The 18,215-nt window shown below is 35.2% G+C and overlaps 1 protein-coding gene across 2 annotated transcripts in view; it reads left to right on the top strand.

Moving 5' to 3' along the window:
- Positions 1 to 4,381: 4,381 nt before the first annotated feature.
- LOC111508117 (uncharacterized) overlaps positions 4,382 to 18,215 on the top strand; it is a 116,362-nt gene continuing 102,528 nt past the window's right edge. The window contains exons 1-2 of one of the 2 annotated variants that reach the window (XR_012464079.1): positions 4,382 to 4,588; positions 10,797 to 11,241. The gene's annotated coding sequence lies outside the window, so the exon portion shown is untranslated. Of the gene's footprint in view, positions 4,589 to 10,796; positions 11,242 to 18,215 lie in introns of those variants that run through there. The other variant, XM_074169494.1, reaches the window with a different exon arrangement.

Genomic DNA, 18,215 nt, shown 5'->3' with positions numbered 1-18,215 from the left:
GATAATATTCCAATATTACATGGGCTAAAAATTTCGGGCCTAACAACTTATTGCATTTATTCTCCCATCTTCTCATGACACCCAGTCCAGTAGTCTCGTTCCCTGTACTAGTTTGAACAGGTTCCGTGTTGGATGTTCGTCATATTCTTCTGGACGTAGTTTTGTACGTCCATATATTGCCTGCCTCCTGTGATTCAGTGCCTCACATTCGCATAAGATGTGTAGAGCTGTTTCTATCCCTTCGTTGCATAATCTGCATTACAATCTCCGTTGTACAGTCCCATTTTATTCAGGTGACCTCTAAGCGGACGATGACCGGTTAGTCACCCTGTAATTATTCTGAGCCGATCCCTACTATCTGTTTAAAATCTGTTTTTGAAGTTTTTGAAATCTATATTGAATTAGTTCTTCGGTTCTTTTCTCGGACGGTTCCCTAATGAAGGTTTTACTGTGTTTGTTGCCAGGTACTTTCGACCAGTACTCTGTGTGCTTCTTATTGGTCTGTGTCCTAATCTGGTTTCGTAACAATGATTTTGGTACCCCCAGAGCTGGTTCAGGACCTATATATGAAGTTGATCCGTGTCTAGTGCATTTATCAGCTTTATCATTACCTGTGATTTCTGAATGCCCAGGCACCCAGTACAAAGTTAATTTGATCCCGTTTGCAAATTAATTCAGTTCTTCATAGCATTCCCAGTGTTTTGATGTCAATTTCGGGTTTGTCAGAGCTCCTAGTGCGCTCTTGCTGTCTGCTGAAATATTTATCCTCTCATTTCTTTGAGGTCTCAATTTAATAAGTCTTGCACACTGCAACATAGTATACACTTCCGCTAAAAGTGACGCTACTTTTATTTTCAAAACAATGCATCGAAAGCAATTTCTTGTTTTAATTTCACACTGGTTCTTGATGGAAAAATACCGTTCGAGCGAAGCAATGGCTTGAATACTGTTATAAGGACTTCGCTCCATCAGAAACCTCAATTAAACTTTGGTTTGCTGACTTCAAACGTGGTCGTAGAGAGATCGATGATGCAGAACGCAGTGGATGTTCAAATGAGGAAGTAATATCAGAAATCATAAGAAAATCCATAGAATCGTTTTGAATGATCGAAAAGTGAAGTTGCGGGCGTTAGCTGCCATTGATATGAAAATAACGTGTTGGCTTTATATTGCATGAACATTCGACTATGAGAAAGCTCTGTTCAAGGTGGGTTCTGCGCGAGCTCCCTGTTGACCGAAAACAAGAACGTCTTGATTCTAAGTAGTCTTTGGCGATGTTTAAACATAACAAACCGGAATTTTTGGTCGATATCTGACAGTGGATGAAACATGGATCCATCACTTCACTCCGGAATCAAATCGTTCGTCATCTGAGTGGAGAGCAACTGATGAACCTCGTACAAAGCGCGCGAAAGCACAACAATCGGCTCGAAAGTTTATGGCCTCAGTATTTTGGAATGTGCGTAGCGTAATATTCATCGACTATTCTGAGAAGGGAAATTTCAATAACAGTGAGAATTGCATAAAATGGGCTTCGAATTGCTCCTGCATATACCTACCATATTCGTCAGCAACTACTGGCTGTTCGCAGATCTCAAAATAAGCTCACCGGTAAGAAATTTTGCTCGAATGAAGAGGCTATTGCTGAAACTGAGACCTATTCTGCGGCAAAAGATAAGTCGTTCTACAAAAGTGGTTTGGAAATGTCAGCCTACTAAATCAGCTGGCTCGTACACTTCCAGTTCACGATCAGTCAGTACCGCTTTGTGGATTTTCTTAACCGCTACTGGAGTCACCACCTCAGTTGGTCGACCTTTGCCATGCTCGTCTTGGCGGCTCGTACGGCCTCGTTTAAACTCTCCTACCCTCTATTTTACTGTTGTAAACGAGGGAGCAGATTCACCTGATGTAGGACCCAGTTCAGCTTTCATATACGGTATGCTGAGGCCTTTCAAATAATAGTTATTTATGTATCAAGGGAATTAGGAGGGCCTTAATTACCGATGGCAAAGTTTGCGTCCCGAGGGCCTCTGGCCCGAGCTGAACAAGCAAGAGAATCATTAATTCTATCGAAAAGTGAAGCCGTATACCAAAAAGAATACAAGATATATCTGGACTGGCTGACACGGAAAAATGTTATGCCAAAAGATGTCACTGAAACTGTATTTCTGGCATATTTTCAAGGACTGGTAAGGAATTTTCTACGTTTTTCGGTAGATTTGGTAGTAATTGTTTCATTCGTTTCAGTCAGAAACGTATAGTCAGAATTCTTTATGGACTAAATGGTCAATGCTAAAATCGATGGTGACTATACATGAGAAACGAGATATCACCAAGTTCAATGAACTACAGGCTTTTTTGAAACGGAAGAGTAAGAGTTATAAGCCGAAAAAGTCTGCTGTTTTATCTCCTAAAGATGTTATCAGATTCCTAAAGGACGCTCCTAATGATATTCATTTATTGCATAAGGTAATTTTTTTCTTATTTTCCTTTTTGTGTGTATTTATTTCCTTTTTTTTTGTTATAGGTTGTTTTGATTATGGGTTATTTTGGAGGATGCAGAAGTCAGGAACTTTTGAATATGAAGATATCGGATATAGAGGACCGGGATTCCGTTATGGTAGTGAACGTACCGGAAAGTAAAACTGGTGTATCGAAGAAATTTACAGTTGTGGATGAAAAAGAGTTCTCCGCTTTGCCTTTATTGAGACTTTATATGTCTTTGCGTCCTAAAGGTATTGAACGATTTTTTTTGAGCTTCCGACAAAATAAATGTACATCTCAGTCAATTGGAAAAAACATGTTTGGGAAAATCCCCAGCAAAATCGCAATGTATTTAGGATTGCCAAACTCATCTTCCTATACGGGACATTGCCTTCGTCGCACTTCTGCTACTGCTCCAGCCAATGCAGGAGCAACTATGACTAACTTAAAAAGACACGGAGGTTGGAAAAGTTCCACGGTGGCGGAGGGGTATTTGGAGGATAGCATCGAATTGAGAAATAAAACGGCGCGTATGTTGTCTACTTTGTCATCAGAAGAGGCAGGTATCTCGACTGTAGTGAACAGAAGCTCCAGCCACACAAAAGAAGAAATTGTTTCCAGTGGCGGAAGTAATTTCCAGGGAACATTTCAAAATTGTACATTTATTATTTGTAATGACGTGAATAAATAAAATATGGTTCAGTTTTCATTTCTATTTATTTTTACTTGTGAAAGGTAGAGGGAATTATAAAATCTATAATGTCCCAAGGGAGTTATGACCCTCTTTATTGATAGCGTAACTATGACGATATAAGCTTATAATATCCCGGTCAGAAATAAAAATATTTTATCACATAACGATGATCAATTTCCTTCATTTACGTTCGCTATTGATAGCTTCCAAAAAAATACTAAATAACACATCGTCTGCAAACCTGAAACATACGCTTTATAGAATTGAAGGGGTTATATTTTTAGGAGTGATTAATTTTTTGGAAAAGAAAGTTTTTGGCTTTCTAGTAGAAAGCCAAAAACTTTTTTTTCCAAAAACGCTTTATAGATTGTGTACTTTCTATGACAGTGATATTTTTCGCATAACTATCGCCATCTCTCGGTGAGGCCGGGTACTTTTGGGACCACTTTCGTATACTGACCAACAATTCAATTTTACCAACTCATTAAATGGATATCTAATAAACTAATTACCGATTTCCACATTAGAAAACAAAATTCAAATAGGAAATGAACTGAATCCTATTTGTTCATTGAGTAAATTCCAAGAATTCTAAACCTCTTGACTTCCAAGTATTTCAAAAGATTGAGCTTCAAACCTTTCTCACAGTCATGATTGAACTCATGCACCCTTATCACCAGAAGATGGTTTGAAAATATGGAATAATTATTCACATTCAATATACTACTCCTAAGTTCTTTCATTCTTCGGGAAAAAATTATCCCCGTTTGCCCAACATAAAGTTCAGGGTAAAAAGCACAAATTAACTCATTCACTCCTGATCTAATCGATACTCCATTTTTTGTTTATTGTTCTCAATAAATTTGCCTTGATTTTTATTTGCCCAGTAAGCCACGTCCAAGTCTTCCCTTTTGAAAAAACGAGCGAGTTCAACAAGTGAACCGATTTGCAAAAGTGAAGCGGTAGTGTATAGGGAATATAAAGGCCTCCATGATATATTTTTTCGAACACATTTTGTTTGGAAAAATTGGAGAACGACGGATGACTAAAGGTTTCACAATGGTTTTTGAGTGAAAACTTGTCCTTTTCTATAGACTAGTAATATTGTTACAATTTTCCGAAAGTTTTTTCTCTTGCAGATTCTTTGTTGTTTTTCAATGACCCACCCAGTACAGAAGAATAAGCGCATTATGCGCAATTTCCCCACGCGGGCCTCTATACAGTTACATCTCATTTCCGATCATAAAGTGCATTTGCGTTAAAATATTTATTTTCGCACGCAGTTCTCACGTGACTCCCCAGTCATTCTTTATTTACAGCACCGATCTGCTAGTGAACTCAGTCCTTTTTCTGGAGCCAGTCACTTCTGGTGGCGTGTGCTCCAGAAAGAAGATTCTTTTTTGTAATCAGGTGAGTCGCAATCATTTATTCCAATAAATTTTTTATATTTCCAAATAGTACCGAAATCTTCTCGTTTATTGTCAAAGTTTCGCTCTTCAGTATTTCTAGAAAACGTGACTTGAATATAAGTTGTAACTGCCTCATTAGGTGGATAGATAGATAGATATTTACTTTCAGAAAATTACAAAACACATGCATATTTCATTCTCAACATGAAATCTGTATCTGCTGTGTGACTAGCTATATGAAAAAATATACAATGCCAAATATTTGATTGGAAAAACTCGTGAAAACGATAGTAACCAGTGTGGTGCAATCATTTTTAACACTCTTATTAGCCTCACTTGTATGTTTATTTGTAAACGATTGTTTTGGACTCGTTTTTGACTAACTTCAAACGGACGAATCTATTCTGAACTTTGCATAGTCATCAAGATTCGGTGGAATTAATATAATTTCAAAAGTTTATCATCTCATTGTCTTGATCAGGATCACCAGGATTGAATAATTTGTGAGAGCAAGAGACAACCACACAGCGCATTCTAATATATTTTATATTGAAAAAAATGGGTTTGAAATAGCAAAGTGGAAAATAAATAATATTTAAAAAAACACACTTCATTAGCAACTCAAACTGAAAAATAAAAAATAACTGGAAACAAATTTAAGATTTTTGGGAAAGAAAGTTTTTGGCTTTCTACTACTCATCTTGATACAAAAAAATGTGGGGATCTTACAAAGAAAGGAAGGAAGTAATCAATTTGAGAATAAGTAACTCTATATATGGATGTGTAGATCATGCAAAGAAGCAACTCCATATGAACATTCAATTACACGAAAAAAAAAAATTCTTTCAAAACAAATACTTTTATATGAACACTGAATTGTACAGAAGATACTTTCCTCCACTCAGTTTGGAATACAAACTGATAATGATCTACACATCCATATATAGAGTTAATTATTTTCAAATTGATTACTTCTTTCCTTTCTTTTTAACATCTCCACATTTATTGTACCAAGATGGATTTTCTACTTTTATGGACAACTTTCAAATACTTTTTTTTTGTTACTAATTTGAGCGGTCGAATATGTCCAACGAGTCTTTTATTTAATTCGTTCATTTGTGAATGTCACCTATGGCTTGATGTTACTAATCACTTTCAATAAGTCTCAAATCAGAATAAACATATTTACAAAAAAATTATTTTGTTGTAGAAAAAGCGAGGGGTGCTAGATATCCATTGTTATAAATACTTGGTGAGAAGCTGTTTCCCAGATTCGAGCCGTAATAAAAATATAATTTAAAGTATTCCACGCTTTTTTCACAACAAAATTAATTTTTTTGTAAATAAATTCATTCTGGTTTCAGAAAGTCATTAGTTACATCAAGCAATAGGACTTATTATCGATGTTGAACATAGTCTTAAATTCTTTTTGAATCATTTTTTTATTTTCAGTTTGTGTTGCTATTGAAGCGTGTTTTTCAGGTTTTTGAACTATATTATTCATTTCAATTCAATCTTGAATTTTGTCATTGTTAATTCTCTTATCGTAGACTTAAGGTAATTGTAGATTTTAATTCCTGTATACAGGGGTCCCATATGAGTTTTATTGTATCTGTGATTCGGAAGAATTAATGACTGAATGTCTGCGGGACGTGACCCAGAACTTATATTTCCAGGGAAAGCAAGTTTCTGGCTTTCTACTACCCCAGCTTGATACAAAAAAAATGTAGGAATCTTCCAAAAAATGGAAAGAAGTAATCTATTTTGAAATAAGTAACTCTATAGATGGATGTGTAGATCATGCAAAGAAGTAACTTTCAGACAGAAACTGGAAGAAAAATTCCTCCTGAAACAGCTACTTTCATTGAACACTGAATTACACGGAAGAAAAATTCTTTCGAAACAAATACTTTTATATGAACACTGAATTATGCAGAACACACTATTCTCTACTCAATTTGTATTTCAAACATTCGTTATGAAATAAAATCAGATATCATTCGAAGGAGTTCTACACTAAATGAATGGTAAAAATAATGCACTCACATGGAACACTGACATGAATAATAAGTGAGATTTCATTTATGTTTCAATTGTACAAAGTGTATATTTTATGATTTGCGAAGTAATTTCGGCATGAGAGACCAAACCTTGTTCCTTTTTGTATGATAAAGGAGGAATTTGAATCAACCGAAAAACCTCAAAACTCAAATTGCAGAAAGGTGTGGAAGTAGGTACAATACACCATCTTTGCCACTTCCTTGTTCGTGTTCATTCTTGATGAAAAGACAATGCAATATTTTCCATTGTCGCTCTTTTATGAAACATTTAGAATAAATATTTTTCACTTTATTATTCATTCATCTGAAATCCTATCTTCGATAAAAATCATGACGTCAAATTAATAGCTCTAATAAACTCTGCAACTGTCCGACATGGAAATTTCCTAGTCCGTTGTTTTATTGATCATGCGTATGTTTTAATAAAACAATAAATAAAAAAAAACTTAAATAACTCGTGAACGGTTGATATTTTATATAGGGAAAGTTTCATGAAAATGAGTCAAATTCATCTCGGAATCTCAAAACTACCCTAAAATACGAGGTGTTGTATTTAAAAAAAAAGAATTTTGCCCTATTTTCATATCTGCATAATTAGTTTATGAATCAATAATAGCTTCTTTATGTATTTTTACAAACTATACTGAATACGATTTGATCTTCACAAACTTTTGAAAGGTCAGTAGCCGGGTGGTTCGACGTGGGTGCTTTGTTCACTCAGTCAATTGGCCAATGTGTGAGTCGATGGTTGAAGCCCCAGGCTAAACGCTCGATTTTCACTTGCTATCGTTCAACCCTTGTTAGAAATCACACGTTAAAAGGTAATACCTCTTCAGTCCTTAGCTCACACAAGTTCCGACTTCTGAGGGTTGTCGTTCGTAGGGGTACGATATCTGGTTAACAAAAAAAACATATTCCAAACATAACATATTTTTTATTGAAAAAGTATCATATTTTTTGCTATCACAGTAACTTTTTCGTAGTGAATAACATACTGAAAATTATTTCTTCTCTCTAACTTTTGTAGACATAGAAAATAATGGTTTGAAGCTGAATCATTTGAAAACGATGTTATCCTAGTCTATGTATACATATTATTATTGATGTAAAAGTAAGTTATGCTTTAGGTAATCATAACTAAGTATTTACCTGAGAATTTACCTGGAGTATATAAATATATGTGTATGTTTTAAAATATGTTTTTTCGTTAACTATACAATAATATACAATTTCAAGTTGATACTGAGTATATGTATATGTAACAAAATAGGACATAAAAAGATAACAGCAACAGTTTGTATTTACTTAGCATAATACAACACTTTAGGAAAATAGCCAGTAATAATGTATTTTAAAAATTTCCAATATTGATTACATGAACTGTATTGAGAGTCAGATACAAGTCAATAAATCAATCAATCATGCTTCATTGTCCAAGAAATGTTTATTGACAAAGCTAGTGGAACTTTATGAAGTCAACAATGTTAAAGTTTTTTAAAAAAAATATCAAAATTATGATATGCAGTGAACAATCATTATAAGTTTAAAAAATGTACATATACGAATACACATAAATGAAATAATATATATACCATTACATATAATAAATAAATAAATCATTACAGATTTGTGTTTAGAATCACACGTTAAAAGGTAAAACCTCGTTAGTCCTTAGCTCGCACACGTTTCTCAACTTCTGAGAGTTGTCGTTCGTATGGGGGCTACAGCTGATTAACGGAAAAACAGATTTTAAACAGATTTTTCAAACAGATATGTAAGCACCTGAAATACTTAAAGTTAAAATACATCATCGTAATATTCATTTCTTTAAGTCATAGTAGGCTCTCTGCAGAAGTACTCCTTAAACCAATTTTCTGAATGTTTATAAATTTGCCATTGCCCTATAGCACATTGGAAGGTGGTTGTATATTTTTTTACTCTCATATATCAAAGAAAATTTTGTAATTGCTCATTTTGGGATTGGCGAGGATGAATTCCAACTTCCTCTCGTGTGGTAATGTCTGTCATTATTTACTGCTGAGTTGGAATATTTTTTGTGAATTAAGCAAACGGTTTCTAACGGGAGCTACAAATTATTTGAGTTGATAACGAGCCACGCTGAATAACTCCTAGAATAATGATTTTCAGGAAAAATAAAAAAACACGTCAACAATAGTATACAAGGGGATACATTTTGACAGATTCACATTTGATCTAACTTCCCCTATCGCACCCCTAGAGCATGCCACAAGTTTTTTAATGGATCAATTATTTTGCATTATCAGATGTTCCATGATGAACAAATTTGAACAAAGTAGATTACATTATGGTCTGAAGCTCGTAGTTTGAAAAATAAACATTATCCTGAGTTGAAAACGAGCCACCCTGACTGAACTTCTGTTCAATTTGTTACCTTGGTTTCATAGGTGTTTACGTCAAAAAAGTCTTATTTTGCCCAGTTAAGTTTGAATTCGATATTCTCTTCATTTTATATTTGTCTCATTCTACAATAACCATTACCTACCAGGTGAAGTTACAATTAGTGTTTCTGTTTTTGTAAATTCCTGAGAAGCAATGGTTTATACGCTTCGAGAACGGATTGAAATAGTGAGTTTTACTACCAGAATGGAAATAGTGGTAGAGCTGCTGTCCATATGTTCAATTATAATCATCCAGGAAGAAATGTACGACACAAATGCGTTTCGGAATTATTGAACTAATTTATGAAAACTAGATCTGTTAATAATAAAAAACATAACCGTTCAGGAGTTGTCAACGATAAAGCTGTTTGTACTGCAGTTTTAGGGCAAGTTGGACTAATGGAAAATTCTCAATCTTTTACTAAGTTATCTCGAGAATCAGGAATCGGTCGTACAAATGTTTTCAGGATCTTTCATAAGTACAAATTTCATCCATATAAGATTAGACGAGTTCATGAATTGATCGAAGATGAGTTCGATAGACGTATCGAGTTTTGTGAAATTTTCACTGAACGGATCAACTAGCATCAGAATTTCTTGTATAATTTTTGTTTTCGGATGAATGTACGTTCAGTTTGAATGGAGAGATGAATCTGCAAAATTGTCGATATTGGAGTGATACGAATCCTCATTTATACCGTCAAGTTCATACCCAACGACCTCAAAAACTAAATGTTTTGGCAGAAATTTGATAATTTAACTATTGGATATTTGGATATGTTGGAGAATCGAATAATACCGTGCATCGATACGGCAATTGAGGAGGATATAAATTTATTCGAAAACGAAATAGTTTTTAGTGCAGTTCCAGTGCGACAATTTTTGGATGATCGTTTTCCTGGTCGCTGGAATGGCAGAAGAGGTTCTACAGAATGGCCACCGAGATCTCCAGATTTCACTCCTGTAGATTTATTCATATGGGGTCACTTGAAGTCTGAAGTGTATGAGATAGAATCAATAACATCAGAAGATTTGAGAGAGAATATCATGAGGCATTGCAGAGATATAACTCCCGAGATTCTCAACCATCTGAGGGCGGCAATGGAAGCTCGTTTGCACCATTGTATGGAAGTTGGTGGAAATGTTTTTAAATATTCACATTGTGACAGTCAAAAAATTTGGATTCAGGAATTGATAAAAAATATCTTTTTCTGATTTATTTCTTCCATATTTGTCCCTAGAACGAATATTTTAAAATGTGGCCTACTGTATAATTGTTGACCTGTTTTTTTCTGCAAATCGTTGTTTCAAAAGATATTCAGGGTGGCTCGTTTCCAACTCAAATAATTTGTAGCTCTCGTAGCATTAGCTTCAGACCATATGTTTTTTACTTTGTTGAAATCTGCCCATCACGGAGCATCTGATAATGCCAAAAAAATATAGGGTGATTTATCTAAAATGAATAGGTGAAAAGCTCGAAATTCATATCTCCGAATAGAAGAAATCCAAGTTGTCTACTGATTGCAAAAATCTCTGCTTGCAAATCTTTCTTGTAATTGATACCTGAGAATTTTAGTCAGTTAATACTCTGAACAGTCTAGCAAACGAATATGGAAAATCCGATACAGAGTTGAATTAACCGCAAATAATCGATGTTGTTTTAGCCATAGTGATATATTTATTATGACATTCGATCATACGTTGCATAATGTTTTTATGTTTTTCCCAGGCTGGTACTTCAGGACAAATAAGAGCTGAGATTGGTCACCACGGAAATACTTCAGTCGTCACGGACCAGGGCTACCTAGGCGATTGCTTGGCGCAGAAATGCGCCCGGAATATGAGATAAGTTCCCCTCATGGGAGCGTAATTCGACCCTGTGAGGTGGATGGATCTCTCCCATTCGTCGCAGTAGTTCCAGCCAAAAATTGCAAACCATATTATTCAAAATAATAAAAATGTAAAACATATATGCCTTGTATAGGCGGGGGGTGGTGGAAGAACTTCGTTCCTCCACCATTCGTGGTGTGGTTTGGGCTGTCACGATAACTGAAAAGCATTCCGTGACAAAAATAAATGTGTCTTTTCTCATCACCATCAAATTATGTGAACTTCACGAAACTTGATAATTGGTTGATATGTCTATCTTGGGTTCAATAAACTGAAGTACTTTATTCCGTTTTAATTTTTTCTTTCCACATCCCTCAAGAATCTTCTATTCTTCATCCTCTATATGTGTATATTTTCAAGCAAGATTAGTTTTTGGTGAAAAAACTTCCTGGCTTTCACTTCTCCAATTATGAAAAACTTTTGGAGAAAGGAAGAAAGCAATCATGTTTGAAATGAAATTCATATAGATATGAAGATCATCATGATAACATTGAAGTTATTTCCAGATACAAACTGAAAGAAAAATCCTTTCACATTAATTTTCAATTACATGAAATATTTATACTTCAGAATTTACAATTTTTCATATTCAGTGTGTACACCAAACATTCGTAATTCATTCGTAAAAATAATGAGAATCTACGCAACGTTATCACAAAAACTTCCATTGTGCTATCAGAAAATGACCAAAAAATTTGGGGTGGCGTCTGACTTGGGACATCCACTGCTTGAAACTTTTGAAAATGGACGTGTGATTTGATAATTAAGATATTGATAGGCTTATTCGGCCATATTGCTTGCAGTATTCAACAAATTCAAGTTTGTGTTTAAGTTGAAACTTTTTTTCAAAAAACTAAATTTTTTTGAATATTTTCACAACAGTTCCTTGAATTGAAGGTGGTTGACAATGTTTCGTGGATGCAGTTCGTACTTCCATTGTCTAATATGATATAAATTGATTTGAACTCCCTGAAAGAATCTGTAAAAATTGAAAGAAAAGATTAGCTGAAAAATAACATTTATATTAAGCAAAACAAGCAAAATTACAATGAAATAGTATACAAGAAACAACCAAAAATTATTACCAAGAAGTGAAAGTTGAAAATTAAAAGATTCCAAGCCAAGTTACTTCACGACGTTTCGGTTGTTAGTATCCACAATCGTCTTCGAGTGATAACTAGAAAACAATTGAAAAATAACTCTGATACACCACGATTCTATTGAACCAGTTATCACCCGAAGACGATTGTGGATACTAACAATCGAAACGTCGTGAAATAACTTGGCTTGGAAACTTTAAATTTTTAATTTTCATTTCTTGTTAATAATTTTTTTTAATTATCATCTCGTGTTAATATTTCAATTTTGTGATTTTTTTGTTGTTGCTTGTATTTTATAAAATTATGATTTCAGTATTTTGCTTGATATAATTGTTATTTCTCAGTTAATCTTTTTATTTTTTTACAGATTCTTTCAGGAACTTCAAATCAATTTATATCACATTAAACAATGGAAGTCCGAACTAACGAAATGCAGTTCTTTGGAAGTATTATTTCCGACGGAATCTGAATATGGAGAGCAATTTAAATATGCTATTCCATTAAAAAATAATTCTGATACAGCACGATTCTGATAAGTTGGAAATTATTTCAAAAAAACCCAATGCACTGGTATCTGAAACCTTCGATAACTTCATCACCTCAAACATCTAATGGGAGCTCGATGCGACACAATAACAATCACATGCATTCAATGAAAGTGATAGCAGGTGAAATATAAAAATACATATGCAATGCGTAAGGATGCACAATTTCCATTTTCAACATATGCTTATGAAGGGAAATTTCAACTTTTGGTGGTGTTTTCTTATCAAAACTGGATAGGAAAAAATCATTTATGAAAATATTGATTATACTAATAATACTGAAATTTGAATTGAAGGAGTTATATTTTTAGGAGTGATTAATTTTTGGTAAAGAAAGTTTTTGGCTTTCTACTACTCCATCTTGATACAAAAACAGGATGAGGAAATCTGCCAAAGAAAGGAAAGAAGTAATCAATTTGAAAATAAGTAACTCTATACATGAATGTGTAGATCATGTAAAGAGGTAACTTTCAAACACAAACTGAAAGAAAGTCCTCCTGAAACAGCTACTTTCATATAAAAATTTGTTCCTTTCGAAACAAATACTTTTTTATGAACACTGAATTATACAGAAGATACTTTTCTCTACTCAGTTTGAATTTCAAACATTCGTTGTGAAATAAAAATCAGATATCATTCACATGAGTTCTACTTTAAATGAATGGTAACAAGTTGCACTTACATAAAACACTGCCATCCTCACTGGTATACATCGATGTTTCGCCTTAAGACACTTGCCCTAAGGCTCTACATTACCAAATTGGATAACATTATAGAAAATACACACACTTCATTCATGAATTACGATTTTTAATGTCACCGAATAAGCTTGATCTGCTTATGTCATCGATGACATCGTAATGACATTCATTCACTCGAATATTACTGGAGTTTTTCCCAACACCAAATCGTTATTTTTAACACCTCGACACGTGTTTCGATCACCAAGTGATCATCTTCAAAGAGGAAGATTAAAACTGAGTTTTAAACTTCCTTTCCCAACAATACTGAAATCATTGTTCATAATACCACGTCTCCTAACTACCTGACATTATTTTCTACCAGAAAAAATGATACAGATGAAACTTTTCATTACAAAAATAAACATTTTACTCAAAAGATGAAAAATGCGACCCTTTATTGTGTTTTCTTCACTTGCATATTCATGTATTTGAAAATTTTATTCATTCGACCTGAACAATTTCGTACTTCCAATATTAATGAAGCTAAATTGTACTCTGATGAGTTTTTGATATATTACGTCAGTGTCACAAGTCCTAAAATTTAGGCTAACACTGGCAAGTTTGCTGTCCTTGTTCATCTTTCACTACCTGAACCACTATGCATGATGTTTTTGGCGAGTGCATTGGCTTGGGGTGTGGGGGTTGAGCAAACCGGCCATCGGATGCCTGCTTCCACGTAGCCCCGCTGGATACGGAAATGACAGGATCACTTGTGGTTCTGTTACTCCCTAACTGAATGGCATCCCAACGATGGCTACTCCTGAGGTGTGTATATCCGTGCCGAGAGAATGAATAACACTGAGCCTATCAGCTGTCTCTTCGGAACCTTCGAGATACCGGGCGCCCTCTCGTCGTAGCATCGCCTTGTAACGGTGATACGGGGCAGAGCCCCGCATCACCGTGAAAATTCTTTCTGACGCTGAGTCTATAGAGGAAATGGATGTCGAGCTTACGACTCCAACTGACCTCTCTGTAAACTTAGATCAGGAGCGAGTCTACTGTGGAGATGGATGTCGAGTTTACGACTCCAACTGACCTTCCTGTAAATGTAGTTCAGGAGCGAGTCTACAGAGGAGATGGATGTCGAGTTTACGACTCCAACGGACCTTCCTATAAATTTAGTTCAGGAGCGAGTCTACAGAGGAGATGGTTGTCGAGTTTACGACTCCAACTGACCTCTCTGTGAATTTATTTCAGGAGCGAGCCTGCATAGGAGATGGATGTCGAGATTACCACTCCAACGGACCTTCCTGTGAATTTAGTTCAGGAGCGAGTCTACAGAGGAAATGGATGTCGAGCTAACGACTCCAACTGACCTCTCTGTAAACTTAGATCAGGAGCGAGTCTACTGTGGAGATGGATGTCGAGTTTACGACTCCAACAGACCTTCCCATAAATTTAGTTCAGGAGCGAGTCTACAGAGGAGATGGATGTCGAGTTTACTACTACAACTGACCTCCCTGTGAATTTATTTCAGGAGCGAGCCTGCAGAGGAGATGGATGTCGAGTTTACGACTCCAACTGACCTCCCTGTGAATTTATTTCAGGAGCGAGTCTGCAGAGGAGATGGATGTCGAGATTACCACTCCAACGGACCTTCCTGTGAATTTAGTTCAGGAGCGAGTCTACAGAGGAGATGGATGTCGGGTTTACGACTCCAACTGACCTTCCTGTAAATTTAGTTCAGGAGCGAGTCTACAGAGGAGATAGATGTCGGGTTTACGACTCCAACTGACCTTCCTATAAATTTAGTTCAGGAGCGAGAGCTACTCAACTCCCCAACTCCTGATCCAATATCTGAACCTTAAAAAAAGTTTGGTGGTGCAGCCAGGAAACGACTGAGTAGTATCCTCAGAGCGGGGCACCTTATAAAATCGCCTTGCACCAAATTCTTGAGCAGCGTACGCAGAATCTGTCTCAGATGGGGGAACAAACCCCTCATGAGTAGGTTAGCAAACGTTTGCGCTCAAGATAATTTATCAAAACCAGAGGCGAAAAAGCCCTGCACGGCTGAATCTTAGGCAACGTCAGGTGTAGCTGACGTGCAGAAACCCTCATATGGGAAGGTTGTCGTGGGTATCAAGGTGGGAATCTTGCAACTTAACTATTCGACTACCTCATCAACAGAGCATAGACTTTGTGCCTGCCCCGCTGGGGACCGAATCAGGTCCTTAGAGTTCGGCAGAGTCGTACTCTTACCATCTGACCTGAAATACCACTCACCATACAAACTAATCGGCTTCTTAAAGCCAAGCTCAAAACCCAAGTTCTACCAAACAGACTAGAATGTCACATGATATCACACACCAAAACAAACTAGTGAACTGAATAGTTGCCTGTTGTTCTCGCCGACCGTTTATACATAGTTTACAATGACACAGACAAAACACCGAAACCACTCGATCTTTCCGCCTGTCGATGAGACATTTTGCTGTTGACAGAAACAGTCACCGGACACAAAGTTTTCAAAATGTTTTATTTTGACAACTCTAGTTTTGGTATTATCGAAATCAACACAGTTCCTGTTTTGTTGTGGTTTTGTCGGTTTGGTGGAAATCCAACTGACTTAATATCAGCTGACACATCAATCTGTCCTTTAAAGCCACGAAAGGTTTGGATTAACGTCGACTGCAACAATTTTAGGTCAAACATCTCACTAGTTCAGCAACCTCTGTTTTCCATGTTCGACAAAAGTTTCGAGTGATACTATTATAGTCGAACTTCGATGCTGAAATCAGCGGAAAACGACGACAGAAAACTTCCAGTGATAAAGTATAGGAATTTTATTTGCTGATGCACATTCATGCAATACTTTGAACATCTCAGTTTCTGTGAACGATTTCTAGTCGACGTTTTTGTTCTATATACGTAATAATAATAATAATGTTTATTCACCATTTTCTATACACTTGGGTATATAAGGTAAGTCAGTTGTACTACAAGCTACTAAAGATTAAAAGAGAAAGAGATTGAGCACAGATTTACATTTATACAGTGCGGTACATATGTATGGAATGAATTCATTTTTAGCGTTATTTTGTACTATGTGACAAAAAACTGATACAGGTCGATTTTTATTCTTAAATTGACAATTTACCGTATGAAAATATTATCCCCAAAAGCAACAAGTTGACGTAGTTTATACGGACATGCAAAAGGCGTTTGATCAAATTGATTTTTATATCCTCATTCAGCTTTTCTGGAAGTTTGATTGATCTTTTCACAAGCTATCTCTTTGACAGAAAGCAATAAGTAGAACATGAAGGTTTTCAGTCCTCTTTGTACACACCTAGCTCACGGGTACCACAAGGCTCGAACTTGGGGCTTCTTTTATTTCTGCTTTTCATTTATGACCTGGCGAAAATGATGAACTGCCCAAAACTTCTGAAACTATACAAAGTAATTGACAATTATGAAGACTGCTTAATTTTACAAAATGAAAACGATTTAGTATTCGACTTGTGTTCCAAGAACATTTACTTTCACTTCCCACATAGACCAGGCTATTTCATCAGCGAATCGAATGTTGGGCTTTATTATAAGGATTACCAGAGAATTCAAGAATATTGATACGATTATAACACTGTTTAATGCCTATGTGAGGTCTAAACTAGAATACGGCGTGTTAATATGGTTACCAATTTACAATTGCCACATACATCATATGGATACTGTTAAAAAAAATTCAAAATATCTGTCTTTCAAGGTCACATATCCTCAGGGGGAACCGACTATTCTACCCTCCTGAATCGTTTCAATGCAATATCTCTAAATACACGACAACTTTTTGTCACAATCTCCTTTCTTCACAAACTGCTAAACAATAAGATCTCGTGTGCCCCTCTTTTACAAATGATCAACATCCGCACCCTACGCCTTAATTCCACATATCAAACGACATTTTACTGTGATCTTGTCAGAACAAATAATAGTTTGAAACCACCAGTGTCAATACTTTGAAACAACTATAATTCAATATGTGATATGTGCGATATTAATCACAGTTCTCAAAGTTTTATTTTAAAATGTATTCTCACTAGAATCTTTCAACTGTGATCACTTTTCCTTTTCGCTTCTTGTGATATATTTCTATTTCTACTTATTTTTCTTTTAGTTGTAGCAATCTTTTTTTTTAACTGATTATACTGTTTTGTATATATTCTCATCAACACCTTTGTACATTTCCAGTAATTGGGTGAATGCCTTTTGGAGATAAAGTGATATCATCAATCAATAATAAAATAATGATAAGAATACTTTCATAACAAGCTTTCATTTAAGTGTCCTAAAAAGATCAAAATGAAATTTTAAATCACATTAACCACATTCATTTATGACTTTACAGAATTGAAATAATAATAAAACCTTGTGTTATGTAGGTACCTACTAAACTTGTGAGCAATTCATAATGTTTGTAATTGAACAATAGTGTCGTGAATGCTCAAAATGTAGAACTTTAACCTTGAATAACTTTTTTGCACACATAGTATTTATCGGGTTTGAAATTTATTGCAGTACCTAGTGATCTGTCGGAATGTTTCTTAATTTAAATTTCATCTGACAGACAAGCAGCACGACAAGCTTTTATTATAATTTCAATTCTGTAAAATCATAAATGATTGTGGTTAATGTGATTTGAAATTTTATTTTAATCTTTTTAGGGGACTTAAGTAACAGCTTGTTTCAAAAGTTTTTATCATTATTTTATTTTATATGTTTTAGTTTCAATCGATAGTTATCGATCAATACGAAAGTCCATCTATAAAACGGAGAGTGATAGATAATAATATTTTTTCACAATGCAAATAAATATGGGTTCTTACAATCTACTACACCATTTATTGTCGTGTTTTTAGGGTCGGGAAGTAGA

This window comes from Leptinotarsa decemlineata, unplaced genomic scaffold, assembly GCF_025532065.1.
Source record: "Leptinotarsa decemlineata unplaced genomic scaffold, Ldec_3_MD MMD2_P_RNA_scaffold_5, whole genome shotgun sequence".
NCBI classification, from domain to species: Eukaryota; Metazoa; Arthropoda; class Insecta; order Coleoptera; family Chrysomelidae; genus Leptinotarsa; species Leptinotarsa decemlineata.
Note: the sequence above shows the minus strand (reverse complement) of the source record. Positions and strands in the feature narration are given on the sequence as shown.